Source organism: Heterocephalus glaber, unplaced genomic scaffold, assembly GCF_053883595.1.
Source record: "Heterocephalus glaber isolate CG9 unplaced genomic scaffold, H.glaber_assembly_v1.0 deba00001497, whole genome shotgun sequence".
Taxonomy (NCBI): domain Eukaryota; kingdom Metazoa; phylum Chordata; class Mammalia; order Rodentia; family Bathyergidae; genus Heterocephalus; species Heterocephalus glaber.
Genome location: NW_028258320.1, coordinates 5386413 through 5402242, shown reverse-complemented (window position 1 = coordinate 5402242; position 15830 = coordinate 5386413). Strand labels below are relative to the sequence as shown.

At 44.9% G+C, this 15830-nt stretch overlaps 1 protein-coding gene across 1 annotated transcript in view; it reads right to left on the bottom strand.

Annotated features, from left to right (window-relative positions):
- The window catches only part of Bicral (BICRA like chromatin remodeling complex associated protein), a 70913-nt gene that overhangs the window by 16900 nt on the left and 38183 nt on the right, over window positions 1-15830 (bottom strand). The gene's annotated exons all lie outside the window — the stretch shown is intronic.

Here is a 15830-nt window from a genome sequence, read left to right as displayed (position 1 = left end):
AACACTGGGGAAATTTTGCAAAGAATATCCCCTAATATCTATAGACAGAGCTGTGCATTATGTTGCAGCTTGAGATCCCAGCTGCATAGGAGGCTGAGGCAGGAGGAGTCAGAGTTTGAGGCCAGCGTGGGCAACTAGCAAGATCATATCTCAAAAAATAAATGGAGTAAGTGAAATAAAGTTAACAGCCCCACTGCGTTTCTTGACCTTGGTCTGCAGGGGTGCTGAACTGACACCAGAATATTTCTTTAATTTTGGTACCGGGAATCGAACTCGGGTCCTTGCGCTTGTGCAGCAGGCGGTGAAACCACTGAGCTAAATCCCCGGCCCATGAGAATGTTTCTTTGCTCCCAGGACTGCTATTTGCAGTGCCTAGATGCAAATGCTGGGGCTAGAAATTCCGTTTCTATCCATGGCAATTTTATGTCACACCTGCTGGGATTATGATTCTGATCACCAGTTCCTATGTGGTTGGAGCACTGGGCCAATCCCTAATCTCCTGCCAAGATACACTATCTTGGGGTGCAGTGAGGTGAGCACGTTTCATCCCTACCTCCAGAATGTCTCCAGTTTGTGCCATGTCGACTCCAGATCGTCAGTAGTCAGGAAATATAAATTCAATATAATATTTACCTGAGCTCAATGTAATAAAGTAATGTGATGGCTATATCACTGTGTGTTCTCATCTTGGTTTTTGTTTTGTTTTTTTAATGCAGTACTGGGGATTGAACTAGGGTCTTCTCTCTCTCTTTTTTTTTTTTTTTAGGGTTTTCTCATTGAGCTACATCCCCACTCCACCCACCCTTTTAAAAAATTTGACACAGTTTCATTAAGTTGCTAAATTGCCCAGGCTGGACTCCAACTTGCAATTCTCCTGCCTCAGTCTCCCAGAGTGCTGGGTTACAGGTGTGCATCACCACGCTCAGTTATTTAGTTCTTATTTCTAATATAAAAATGGAAAGGAATCTGACATTAATCAAGTAAGACTGGTGGGGGTCACTAGAGTTGGAAATGGTCCCTCACTCATGCATTACCAGGAGGGCAAACCCACACTACTCTAGGTTGGCAGGCAACAAGAGTCTTCAGAAGGAAGAAAATTGGAAAGGGAAAAGTCACTGTCAAAAACCTTCCAGTTCTCAAAGCACTGCCCCCAGAAGGTGATCCTGACAAGGACACACACACGGAGGTCATCTGGGTTTTAGGGAGGACTGGGACAAGCAATGACTACAGCCCTCCCCACAAGTATGTTGAGGGGACAGACTCTAAGCCACTCAACCATAGATGGCACTGGGAAATGGGGTGTGTCCTGGAGGGGACACTGGGAAAACAAAATCAACAGATAAAACAGATGAACAGAATGAAGAGGCGCAGGTGACCAAGTCCTCACAGCAGTTTGGCCAGCATAGGACAAGCTGGGGTTTCTTTCAATGGGGCTGGTTCACATCAAACAAGGCAGTCATCCTTAAGGCTTTTGAGCAAATCTCCTTTTTCAATTTTTTTTTGTGGTGCTGGGGAACCCAGGGACTTGTACGTACCAGGGACACACTTTACCAGCTCACAAACATTATTATTATTATTATTATTATTATTTTTAAATTTTTCGTACCAGGGATTGAACTCGGGTCCTTGTGCTTGTGCAGCAGGAGGTGAAATCGCTGAGCTAAATCCCTGGCCCACTATTATTATTATTTTTAATAGAAATGGCATAAGCCAGCTTCATCTCCCTCCTTATTTATCAGAATGACCTGAGATGACTCCCGACTATTAAACACCTAGGACAAAACCCATGCCTGCAGATGCAGTGGAACCACACAGACAAGCAGGACAAGGTCACCACAAAAGCCAGGAGGGGGCTGAGGCTGGGACACGGGTGGGGCACCAGCCATTCTCTCAAGTGAAGTGGTAGTTACAGGGGCATTTGCTCTGCACCAGTGGTAGCAAACATTTTAGAGACAAGTACCCAAACTGCAACCCAAAACCCACTTATCTATCATAAAGTGCCAACACATCAATTAAACCTGAATACCGAGGGTTTAATTTAGAAAAAAACTACACATTAACATCTTTTATTATTTTTTTTTTGGTACCGGGGATCAAACTCGGGTTCTTGTGCTTGCGCAGCAGGTGGCAAAACCACTGAGCTAAATCTCCGGCCCAACATATTTTATCTTAAAAGAAAAATAACATGTGTGCCATAGGTTTGCCACCACTGCTCTTCACCAACTTGTTACCTATGTTGCTGTGTTTTATGCATTTTTCCTTTTTTTTTTTTTTTGGTACTGGGGATCGAACTCCAGACCTTCCAATTGCAAGGCAGGCGGTGGCACCATTGAGCTAAATCCCCGGCCCACATACATTTTTCAAAATATGTTCTATTTCACAATATAAAATATTAGAAGAAATCAAAAAGGGAACAATCTAACATTAAAGTAAGAAAATCTGCTGTTGTTCGAGGCTATTTTTCCGGTACCAGGGATTGAACTCAGGACCTTGTGCTTGCCAGGCAGACACAGCACCATTGAGCTACATCCCTGGCCCCCGTTCAAGGCTATTTTTGTGCAGCATTGTAGTCTGTTACAGTGAGATAAGCCTTCCTTGAGTTCTGGGACAAGTGTTTCTAAAGTCTCCTTGCCTGCTTGGGAGGGTGCTGGGCACCAACATGGCTGAGTTTCAATCTTCTGACCACTGCCTAGAGCCACGATTCACCCTTTCCTTGGGACTGGACACTCGGCTCCACTGGGGGCAGAGGCCGGGAGTGGTGTGGACAGGGCCAGGGCGGTGTCATCCTGTTTCTTGAGGCACCCACTAGGGTCTCTATCAGGAGTCTTGTGAATGCCCTTGGTCTGTGTGGTCAGAAGGCTCTGCTGTCACGTACCACGGCATCTGGGGGAGTTCATGGTGACCTGGTGGCCCACAGTCCTCTATTCTGAGGGCAGAACTCTGTCTGGTCACTGCTAGATGCCTAGCACCAACAAAGGAGTGGGCACTACACCGAGCACACAGGAAGTAGTTGCTAAATAAAAATAAGTGAATGAAATCCACTGAGGCGCAATTCATAGGACCTTCTTCCCAATTTCAATGCTTTAGCCTAATGAGCCATCAACTTCCTCCCATTCTCCCAAATTTTAAGTTGCCCCAGATGATGGTCTTTTCCCAAGATAAAATTTATCACTGTTTTGTTTTACTGAACTTTATTTTGTTGTTTTTGAGAGATGGTCCTGTCTGGTAGGAGTTCATGCTGGCCTTGAACTCACTATGTAGCCCAGGCTGGCCAAGAACTCCCCATGATCCTTCTGTCTCAGCCTCCAGAGTGCTGGATTACAGGCACATATCACCTCTCTTGGCTATGTCTTACTGAACTTTTTTTTTTTCTTTTTCCGGTACTGGGGATCGAGCTTGGGACTTTGCACATGTGAGGCAGGCGCAGTGCCACTGAACTAAATACCCAGCCCTTTACTGAGCTTTTAGAGAATAGTATCTGCGAGAATATTTGTTTGTTCTTGAAATACATTTTCTTCACAAATATAAAAGCTACCTAAGGATATAGACACTCCTTGACATAGGATGAAGTTATGTCCAGACAAATCCATGCTAAAGTAAAAAAATCATGAAGCTGATTCCAGAATTCTGGGAGGCTGAAGCAGGAGGATCACAAGTTCAAGCCTGACCCGGATAATTTAGTGACTTAGCGAAATCCTGTCTTTTTTTTTTTTTTTTTTTTTGTACCAGGGATCAAACTTGGGGCCTTGTACTTGAGCAGCAGGCAGCGAAACCACTCAGCTAAATCTTCGACCCTAAATCCCGTCTTAAAAAAAAAAAATTAAGGTCTGGGATGTAGCTCAGGCTCTGGGTTCAATGCTCAGTGTTGTTTTTTTTTTTTTGGTACCGGGGATTGAACTCAGGACCTTGAGCTTTCGAGGCTGGTGCTGGAACCACTGAGCTAAATCCCCGGCCCCACTGCTCAGTATTGTTTGGGTTTTTGGGGTTTTTTTTGGTACTGGGGATCAAACTCTGGTCCTTGTGCTTGTGCAGCAGGCGGCGAAACCACTGAGCTAAATCCCTGGCCCTGCTCAGTATTGTTAAAAAAAAAATTCATTAAGGTGAACCATCACAAGTAGGGACCATTTGTATTTTGTTGAGAATTTTGCTCCAAGAATTCTAATAATATCAATGGACAATTTTAATTCAAGGTCCATGAAGCATTCAATGCCATGCAGACAGAAAAATCCCAATGAACTCAAATACCCAATGTATCAGTTCCCCCCTCTGCAGGACAGGTTGGAAGAAGCCAATCCCACAGGAGCAAGATGCCAGCACCTCACTAAGGAGGCAGAGCATTGGAGTCCTCCCAGGTTCTCCTCCGGAATCACTCCACTGACACAAAAAATGGGTTGGTGACCAGCAAGGCTGGAGAAACACAAAGGATTCAGATTTCTGTCTGACTTGTGAGGACGTCTAATGACTAAAAGCTGAAGAAACCAAAAAATCCAGAATTCTCCCTAGATCTGTCAGAGAAGGGAGCCCCAGGGCAGAGCAACAGCCAAGCGGGTTCAGGACAGGAGCCAGGGCTGGAACCAGTGTGCAGGGCAGATGGGGGCTGTTGCTGGAGGGCTGTGACTGCTGGGGCAGTGTCAGCTCCTGAGGCCCTGCTGCAGGGAGCCTCATGCTTTTGTGAGCTTTACCTCTTGGGAGCGCTGCCAGGTCCTCACAGTGAGCATTGGAGAAAAGGTTCCTCTCGAAGCCTGCAGGGGGAGGTTGGAGCCATTCTGGAACATGCCAGAGCGCCCTGTTCTCAGGAAGACCTGCACTAGGAGAAGCTCTCTGCCCAGCTAATTCAAGAGTCTAACCAACTTAGGTATCTGACTTTTTGCGTGGGGAATGGAAACATCCAATTCCAGCCCCTATTCACAAGTTGGAAATTTGTTTTTGCTTGTTGAGATAATGTCTTCTGTTTGCTGGGCATAGTGGTGCATCCCTGTGATCCTAGATCTTGGGAGGCTAACGCAGGAGTATTGATGTGATTTCAAGGCCAGCCTGGGCTATATAGTGAGTTCGAGACCAGCCTGAACTACATATTGAGGCCCTGTCTCAAAAACACAAAAGAAAACACAAAAAAACAGAGAGAGAAAGAAGGATGGCAAAGGCAAGTCTGATAGTCTCAAACAGAAATGAGGAATTAGGTGATGGGAACAGGAGCAAGATCAACCATGTCAAAAAGGGGCAAAGAGCATGGGTCACTATGACTAAGCCCTTGGGCTTTGTTGACGACAAGGTATAAGAGAATGAGGACATCTGGAGGAGGACATTTCTAAGCAAAACATTAAAGATCTTATGGATTCTTTCTTTCTTTTTTTTTTTTTTTTGGTACCGGGGATCAAACTCGGGTCCTTGCGCTTGTGCAGCAGGCAGCGAAATCACTGAGCTAAATCCCTGACCCTGATTCTTTCAATTTTTAAAATTACATACAGCAGGGCCAGGGATTTAGCTCAGTGGTTCAGGCGCCTGCCTTGCAAGCGCAAGGTCCCAAGTTCGATCCCTGGTACAAAAAAAAAAGAAAGAAAAAAATAATAATAATAAAATTACATACAGCAAAAATGAGAGAAATGATTAAAAGGTAAAATTTACAATTAAAAGGGAAGCAGAATGAAAATTCTCAGCCTAGCCATGTAAAGAACAAAAAAGTGTTCAAGGGAGAGGAAGCCAGAGGCTGTTCACCAAGACAAGGGGGGACAACCCTGAAACGCCTGGCAGTTTCTTGGTTGGTGCTGGGGTTGCAGCAGGCTTTGGGCACACGCCTTCCCCTGCACTGTCCCCCTGCCAAGGTGCAAGGGGGTCTTGGAGGGTGTCCTTCCTCTCACGAGCCCAGGGGTCTAGGATGGCACGATGTTTCTGTGGACAGCCTTCAGGTGCCCTCGGGACTATGCGCCATGCTCCAGCACAGGGCTCTGGGCTGCCCCAGTGTGGCTCTGGAAGGAAGGGTACAGCTGGGCACAAGCACCAAGCCTGGTGCTACCATGTGGTGCTAACTCTGCACCTCACAGCCTGGGGCCCAGGCAGAGACCGTTAGACCCTGGAAATGTGGAGCAACCAGGAAGCAATACCAGCTGGAAGAGCTGCAGGCACAAGACTCCTCCTGGGTGAGCCAATGCCCAGGCTGAGCCCAGGGAAGCCACAGGGGTGGAGCTGCCCAAGGCCTGGGGCCAACCTTACCTCAGGGTGGCAGGAGGCAGCACAGAGAATGGAAAATGATTCTGCAGCTTTAAGTCCTGTTCCATCCCGTTCCCCTCCTCCTCACACACACTGGGAATCAAAACCAGCACCTTCACCCTGAGCTTCATCTCCACCCTTTTTTTTTGTACCAGGGATCAAACTCAGGTCCTTGTGCTTGCAAGGCAGGCGCAGTGCCATTGAGCTAAATCCCTAGCCCAGCCTATTTTTATTTTTGGAGACAGGGTCTTGCTAAAGTGCCCAGACTGGGCATGAATGTGAGATCCTCCTGCCTCTTCTGTCCAGACTGCTGGAATTACAGACATGGGCCCCTTCTTGGGCTAGGAGCTTTAAGTTTTCTGTTGTCCCTGCTGATTCTTTCTCTTTTTTGGTGCCGGGGATTGAACTCGTGACCTTGCGCTTGCGAGGCAGGCACTGGAACCACTGAGCTAAACCCCCGGCCCTTAAAGGGCAGAGATGAAAGGTATTTTTTTTTTTGGTACTGGGGATTAAACTCGGGTCCTTGTGCTTGCTCAACAGGCGGCGAAACCACTGAGCTAAATCCCTGGCCCTTAAAAGGCAGTTTTGTTTATTTTTTGGTATCAGGCATTGAACTTGGGACCTTGTGTTTTCGAGGCAGGTACTGGAACCACTGAGCTAAATCCCCGGCCCCCTGCTGATTCTTTGTTTTTGTTTTTTTTTTGGTACTGGGGTTCGAACTAGGGTCCTTGCGTTTTCGAGGCAGGCGGCGGAACCACTGAGCTAAATCCCCGGCCCTCCCTGCTGATTCTTAACACCAGTTTCTTCCCCCCCACCCCAAATCGCTCCCTTTTGGGATACTAATGCCTATTTTGCATCTGTCACACCACTGTGTTTTGGAAACATATAACTTGCTTAATTTCACAGGTGCACAGGGCGCAGGCATTCACTTCAGGACAAATCACACCTTGAGTCTCATTCCTGTCGGACTCAGAAGGGATGCTGGACCCTGCACTTTAGGGCTGGTGCTGGAATAAAGATGACTTTGGGGGCTAATGGGATGGAAGACATGGATTCTGCATGTGAGAAGGATATGGCCTTGGGAAGCTTCGGTGGGACGCTATAGCATCCGATGCACCTATTGACATATGTCGCCAAGGTTCATGTCCCAGTCTCCTCACCCGGAGTGCAGCACAGTGAGATCGTGATAACAGACAATGAATGGATTAGTGCTGTTACAAAGGTGGGGCTCCAGAAAGAAGAGTTTGCCTTTCTCCCACCTTTCTCTCTTAAAAGTGTTCTTTCTTAATTTCTTAAGAAACATTTCTCAAAATAAATTTAAAAATATTCCGAACTAAATGAAAATGAAAATATCAAATTTGTGGGATGGAGCCAGATGCAACATCACATGCCTATAATCCCAGCTACGCTGGAGGCTGAGGCAGGAGGGTGGTGGTTGAGGCTGGCCTGGCCAGTGTGGTAAGACTCTGTTTCAAAACAAACGTGTGGACACAGCGAAGGCGCTCTTCCAGGGAAATCTATATAGCATTCTATCCACATATGAGAAAAGAAGTAAGATCTCAAATCAATCACCTTACAAATCTGTAACAATAAGAATACATTAAATCTAGCACAAGAAGAAAAGAAATAACAAAAATTAGGGCAGAAAATCAATAAAACAAAGTGGGAAACTGACAGAGAAAAATCAATGAAATTAAAAACCTCATTCTTTGAAAGATTAATAGAATAGATTGGCTTCTAATCAAGGTAACTAAGGAAAAAAGAGAAAAGATATAAATTAATAATATTAATTATAAAGGAAAGGACATCATCTGAGATTCTACGGGGATTAAAAGGATAATAGCTCAATGACAAAGCACTTGTCTAGCATGTGTGAGGCCACTGGGTTCAATCCCCAGGATTGAAAAAAAGAAATAAGAGTAATAAAGTAATAACACTAGCATGTAAATTTGATAACTGAGGTGAACCGGACTAATTCCTTGAAAGACACAAAAAGAAATATGTAATAAATTAAGTTGAATCAATAATTGCAACCTTCCAAACCAGATAGCACCAGCCCAGAGCAGTTAATAGAAGAATATTAACAAATATTTCAGGAAGAAATCTTACCAATTCTTTTTTTTTTTGGTACCGGAGATCGAATTCAGGACCTTGTGCTTTGAGGCAGGCGCTGGAACCAGTGAGCTAAATCCCCAGCCCTTACCAATTCTTTATAATCTCTTCCAGAAGACTGAAGCTGAGGGAAAACTCTCTAACTCACTTAAGAAATCAGCATTATCCTAATACCAAAACCAGACAGAGACATTACAAGAATTTCAAACTACAGACCAGTCTCTCTCATGAACATTAATGAAAAAATCCCCAGGAAAGATCAGCAAATGAAATCCAGTACTATACTGGTGGGTGCATGCCTGTTAATTCCAGCATTTTGGGAGGCTGAGGCAAGAGCATCCCAAATTTGAGCCCAGCCTAGGCAATTTAGGGAGACTGTCTCAAAATAAAATATGACTGAGGATGTAGGTCAGTGCAAGGGCCTGGGTTCAATCCTCAGTACTGAGAGCAAGAAAAAAAACCCAGAGAGCTTCTGAAAGATAAAATTTTAATTTTTCTATCTACAAAGATGGATTCAGAAATCCAAAGTGGATTTTAAAAAAAATAAAAGAAATCCAACATAGAGCTTAAGAATCTATAATTTTGAAAGCTTTCCAGTTGATTCTGCTGCCTTGCTAAGTTCTGGGAAGCACTGCCCTTTAGATAGCTGTTAAACACTTTACTGTGAAGACACCTGGGTGGTCATTTTGGTCTTAAGTTCTTTTTTTTTTTTTTTTGGTACCAGGGATCAAACTCAGGACCTTGTGCTTGTAAGGCAGGCAGCGGCACCACTGAGCTAAATCCCTGGCCCATTCTGGTCTTGAGAACAGTGAAAGCTAACAATGAAGGGGAGGTAAGAGGCCTTTTTTTCCTTCTTCTTCTTCTTTTTTAAATACTGGAGATTGAACCCAGGGCCTTCAACTGAACTACATCCCCATTAAAAAAAATTTTTTTTTTTTAAATTTTGAGATAGGGTCTTGCTAAATCTCTAAGTTGGCAAGGCTGGGCTTGAACTTGGATCCTCTTGCCTTAGCCTCCCAGAGTGCTGGGATGACAGGTGTGCGTCACCACATCTGGCTTCACCAATGACAATTTATTTGCTGATCAACCCCGCTGACCCCACTGTGGGTCTTAAGCTTTAGCACATGTAGCTGTGTGCCACCCCTCTTTGTTCTTCGGGTTCCTCACCTTGACAGACACATCCTCACTCAGTAACTTTCCTTCAAACTAAAATCTCCTCCCATTTCTCTGCCCCAGTGGACCTGTCACTGTCAGGATCATGCTGTGGTCTTTCTTCCTCTGTGGCCCCTTGTTTCCTGAGACCTGACAGTTTTCAACTCATTCAACCCTCACCATCTCCAGCTGGTGGTGTGGGCCATCACCACTTCAGGTATAGACTATGACTTGGCATACAAGTCTCAATGGTGAGGTCCCTATTTCCCACAATCCCTTGGTGTCTTGCACCTGACGTGTCTCCCCACTCATCTCACCATGGGGTCATGCTTCCTCCCTGCAGGAGGGCTCAGCAGTGAGCCAGTATCCAGGAAACCTGCCTGCCAGGCCACCGTGCTGAGAACTCCTTGGCTGAGCCAGGTAACCTGGGACATGATGTGACAGGTATTCTGTGTGACATGCCACCGCTGGCTTATCTGTCTGCCTAGAGGAGGGCCTACACCCTGGGATTGTCGGGCATGGTACTCAGGGCTGCTGAGGGAATGAAAGAATCGAGGGAAAAAACCCACAGGACAGTCACTGATTCTGTGCCCAGCGGGTGGCAAAAACAGAGAATCACAGGCAGAAGGGACCAGAAGAGGAACTGAGAAAGGCTCCTTTCTGTTGGCGCTTTGGCTAGGGTCCCTGAAGGAAGGGAAGGATGGAGACAGGACAGAAAAGGACTGAACACACTATGTGTCCGGCCTGCCCAGGGGACAGCAGAGGTCCAGCCTCACTGACGGAGTCCTTCTGACCAGAGAACCTTGGCCACAGGCCAGGGATACAAGCTTCTTCCTGCAGGGATGGGAGCTCCCAAGCAATTCATTTCAGGTCACCAAGCACATGTTGTAGAGGATTAATGTGGTGGAACCTACTTTAGGAAGAGCAAGTGAGTGAAGACAATCATCAGGACAATTATTCAGGTGTCTAATTATGGATGTCAGAGACTGTGGGAACCACCAGCCACTGTACTTTGAAGCACTTGGGGAGTTTCAGGGAAATGTTGATGCCTAACATCCTTTTCCAGGCTGTTTAAATCAGGATTTATGGGGACGTTGTCCAAGGAGCCATGTATGTGTATATATATATATATATTTTATTATATATATATATATATTTTTTTTTTTGGTACTGGGGATTGAACTTGGAACCTTGTGCTTGCAAGGCAGGCGGCAGAATCACTGAGCTAAATCCCCAGCCCAGGGATCCGTTTTTTTGTTTTTTTGGTACCGGAGATCGAACTCAGGTCATTGCACTTGCAAGGCAGGCAGCGAAACCACTGAGCTAAATCCCCAGCCCGGATCCATATTTTTAAAAAGCTTCCTGGGTGATTTTATTACATAACTAAAAAAGAGCTACTCAGGGCTGAGAGAGTTTAAGAAAGGACCTTAAACCAAAACCCATCACTGGCAGAGCAAGACCTATGACTCCGGATCCAGCTCTGTTTCTGGATTATATTTCAGTCCCTCTAGAGTCTACCTCAGTGAGGTGCAGGAAGGAGAGGGATGGGGCCAGATGTACAGTCAGCCAGAAAATGATCTCTCCATGCCCTGGGCCTTGCCTTCTCTCAGTGACCTGGAATGGCTAAGGCTACTGGACAGTGCAAGAAAACCTTGGGAAATAATCTGCCCAGTCCCTGGCACTGTTTCTGTGAAGAGTGAGCCTCATTCTCAAAACTATCGGAAGAATGGATCAGAGATATTTTCAAAGGAGAATTTATAGAATTTGGTAACTTGGTAAAGGTATAGAGAGAAAGTTCTAGATTTTGGAGTAAGTCCTAAAAATACAACGGTTGTACAGTATGGCAGGCAGGCTTCAGGGGGACAGGGAATCATGGAGGGACAGTGACAATTCAGCTGTTACCTGTCACCCCTGTACTCCCATACCCAGGCATGACAGGTGCTGCAGTCTATGCAGGCTTAGTAGCTCTCAAGGATCTTTAAATCTACTAAATTGTTAGAGATCTAAAGAGATTAACCTGTAATCCTTTGTTTACTTTTGTTTGTAGCCTAAATTCCTATAAATCACTTGCTTTAATCACTGACTTTTGAGTTGAATCCATTTACAGTAAAGTATACATCCTGTAAGTTCCTCTCAGAACTAAGACTTAAATTCACTTAAAATTTCCTTGGAAAGGCTGAGGCCCCAGGACCCTGGAGGGAACCAGAAAGGGCCTAGAGATGGACATAGGACACAGGTGACATTATCACATCGGGGAAAATGTGTGCACACAAAAAAATAAGGATAGCAGTAGATTACAGCACATTAAGCTCAAAAAGAACACACGATCTTTAGAGATATATACTGAAGCATCGCAGATGGAACTGATATGTCAGGAGTAGCTTCAAAACAAGGCTGTAGAGGGTGGGAAGGGGATGAAATAGGAACAGCCACAAGCTGGTAAGTGCTAGAGCTGAGGGAGAAGGCTTGTTATGCAGCTCTTTTTTTTTTTTTGAAGGGGGAGCTAGAGATTGAACCCCGGACCTTCATACTGAGCTACACCCCCCTCCCCAACCCCCATTCTGAGACAGGATCTTGCTAAATTGCTAAGTTGCCCAGGGTGGGCTCAGACTTGCTATCCCAGAGTGCTGGGATTATAGGTGTGTGCCACCATGCCTGGCTCCATTTTCCATTTTTAAAATTTGAGACAGGGTCTCGCTAAGTCTCTAAGTCACCCAGGCTGGGTTCAAACTTTTTTGTGATCCTCTTGCATTAGCCTCCCCCAGTGCTGGAATTACAGGCTTGCACTACCATGCCCACTATCATGCTCAGATTTTAAATTCTCCATAATAAAAGCTAAAAAAAAAATGAATGCAGGGCTGGAGATTTACCTCAGTGGTTCTGCTGCCTGCCTCAGCACAAGATCCTGAGTTTGACACACACACACACACACACACACACACACACACACACACCCCGCCGCCAAAAAAGAATCCAAAAATCCTTTTAAAAAAACTTGAGTTTGGGCCGGGGATTTAGCTCAGTGGTTCCGGTGCCTGCCTCGCAAGCGCAAGGTCCCAAGTTCAATCCCCAGTACCAAAAAAAACCCCCAAAAACTTGAGTTCATAATGTTATTTTAAAAATTGGGAAAGAGAGGAAGAAAAAACTTTATAGATAAATCCCAATCAATAAATGTCCATAGGTTAACATAATTAGAAAAATCACCATTTTACAACCACCAATATTCAGAGAGTTCCATGAAATACTTCTCAGGTCTCTAGAGAGAGGTTAAGAAACAGGACAGTCACGTGGCCCCAAAGCACCATCCTAAGATTATTTCTCTACAGAGGGAACAAGGACCTCGAGGAGAAGCCTGGGAAAAGCCACCTTCACCAAGAACGCGCGGTCAACCAATGATGGGACAGAAGGACATGATGTGTCCTCACTCAAACCACAAGGCCAGATGGGCTCAGTCAGGAGGAAGCGATCTGACCCCTTGTGCTGAGGACCGTTCTACCAGCAGCTGATGGGTGCTGTCAGGTAAAGAACTGGGACAACTGAACTAAACCAGAGCTCTGGCTGGATTCTAGAACGCAAAGCCACTGAAGAAACCTTATTGGTTCAACCGAAAGAAACCTGACATTTTACTGTATTAATGTTAAATTTCTTGGGTATGATAGTGATCTTGTGACTGTAAAAGGAAGTCCTTTTCCTTAGGAGAGCATGGCTGAAGCATGCAGGGAGAAAGAGTCATGATTTCAGCTGGGAATAGTGGTGCATGCCTGTAATCCCAGCACTCTGGGAGGCTGAGGCAGGAGGACTGCAAATTGGAGCCTAGCCTGTGTAATTTAGTGAGACAGTCTCAAAAATTAAAGAAGGGCTGGGGGTATAGCTCAGTGTGAAGATCTTGGGTTCAATCTCCAGTACTGCAAAAAAGAAAAAAATAATTAAGAGTGATGAAGTTTGCCAACTATAAAACAGTAAGAGATAAAAGTGTATTTGTGTGTGTGCACATAGACACATCCTTAGTGGAAAGAATGCAAACATTGTAAAATGTACACTACATGATTGATACTGGTGAACGGGTTCACTGGACTCTTCCACATTTCCACAGGGCAGAAAGTGTTCCCCATCTAAAGGGTGGTAGGGGACTTGAGTCACAGCCCAGGCAGCTGTGGACAGCCCGGGGAGGGGACACTCATTACAGCAGATGGCTCTCTGTACCATAGAGGGTCCTGGAATGGATCCACCCCACACTGCTGCTGCCACCTGGACACTTCCTCCTGAGCAAGTTTCTGGCTGCTGTAAGCAACTAGTTTTCTAACTCATACTGTCTCTCTCCATCATTCTTCTAAAAGTGTAAATAAGCCGTTTATTTATTAAATGTTTTGCATTTGCATGTGTATTTTTCACTGAAACGTACTTTTTCTTTTTTTTTCCAGTATCAGGAATCGAACTCAGGGTCTTGTGCTTGCCAGCCAGGCACAGCACCACTGAGCTACATCCTCAGCCCTTCTTTCTTTCTTTTTTTGGTACTGGAGATCGAACTTAGGACCTTGCACTTGCCAGGTAGGCGGTGGAACCACTGAGCTAAATCCCTGGCCCCTCAAATATTACTTTTTAAGCCTGTCCCTAAATTAAAAATTATTTTGGAAACATGTTAAATGGCTACATATATGGTAGTTAATACTTCTACCCAGTCATTCCCCTATCATTGGAATTTGGGACTTAAACTTTTTGCAACCAAAGTCAAGGAAGGAAGGATATCTACAGTATACTTCATTTCTGAGAAAGAAAGGAAGCCAGCTGTACTGGTGCATGTCTGTAATCCCAGCACTTGGGAGGCTGAGGCAGGAGGTTTTCTGTGAGTTCAATGCCAGCCTGACTTGCATAATGAGACCCTGTCTCAAAAAAAAGAGAGAAAGGGAGGGAAGGAGGGAGAAAATTTAAAGATGCATTGCCAGCCATGAGGCTGAGGCAGGAGGATCACAAATTTGAGCCCAGATTGGGCAACTTAGTGACTTAGTGAGACCCCATCTCAAAACAAACAAACAAACAAACAAACAAATAAATAAAATAAAAAGGGCCTGAGGATGAACCTTAATGCATAGGTCCTGGGTTCATTCCCCAGCACCACACACAGATACATAATAAAGAAAAGAAAAGCTGCATGTATCTGCTTCTCTGCAAAAACAAACACAGGAAAAATAAACTAGAACTCTAGAAACTCAAGAGAGTAGTGAATCAGGGGTAGGGGAGAAGCAGCAGGGAAAGGTGTGGTAGAGTGGGCAGGAGGAGGGGAGGCTCACAGACAGGGAAGAGCACGACCAAGGCCAGGTTATCAAATTTCCCAGCAGCCTCAGCACCAATGACTCATGTATTCAAAAGGAATTGAATAGAAAAACATCAACAAGGAAGGTGAGAAAGAATCCTAAAGTGAGAAAAAAGTAGAAATGGAACTATCCTTCAGATGACTTGCAAAATCATGCCAAGGGAGGAAGAAAAGAGAACAAAGCTAAATCACTTCTGAATAACAGTAAATTAACCAAAACCCTTGGGTAAAGACAGCACTTCATGCTGATAATGAAGTCTAATTAGTAGCTTTGTTTTTCACAGTGGTGAAAAACATGGATTAGTAATTCTAAAAGTACTTTTTGAAAATTCTGCAATTGAGCAAATGAATGAATAAGTGAGTAAATGTATTGTGGAGCTAGCTTTCTCGCTGTTAGAAAGGGAGCTGCAAGTGTGTAAAAGAGGGAGCTTAGATGAATCTGGTGGTTGTGGGTTAGAACTGGAAGCATCAGTGTGAACTCCAAGCTCGTACATAGACGGACAGGTACTTGAACAGCTAGGGATGTTGGGCTCATACACACATCCATGCTTCCCAGCAGAGACGGCCCAGCAGCAGTGATTGTACTTAGTGCTTGGATGTTGGTCTCCAAATACTAGTGTTCACTGGAAGGAATAAATCTCCTAAAAGAAACTGTTGATTCTGGGGTAGGAACAGGGGAACTAAAAGATTAACACAGAACATCTTGTTTTGCTAGAAATTAAAGGCAGTGCTCAGAGTATGACAGAACTCATCCAAAGGACCAGCAGCCAAATTGGAGGGGTGCTGCTGGGCAATCTTAGGTAATGTGAGCCTCAAATGAGTGCAACAGTTTATAACTCATTGAATAAAATAAGAATCTGCAGTACACACCCTTACAAACAAACAAATATGTAAAAGGAAGAGAAGGAAGGCTTCTAGGCCTTTTGGCTAAGATCAAGTGTAGGAAGAGATGAAAAAGCTTCTTGTAGATGCCACAAGAAGGGTAAAGCAGTGATGGAATGAGAAAGTTCCTATCTGGAGACCTTCACAGCAAGAGCTCCATCATTTT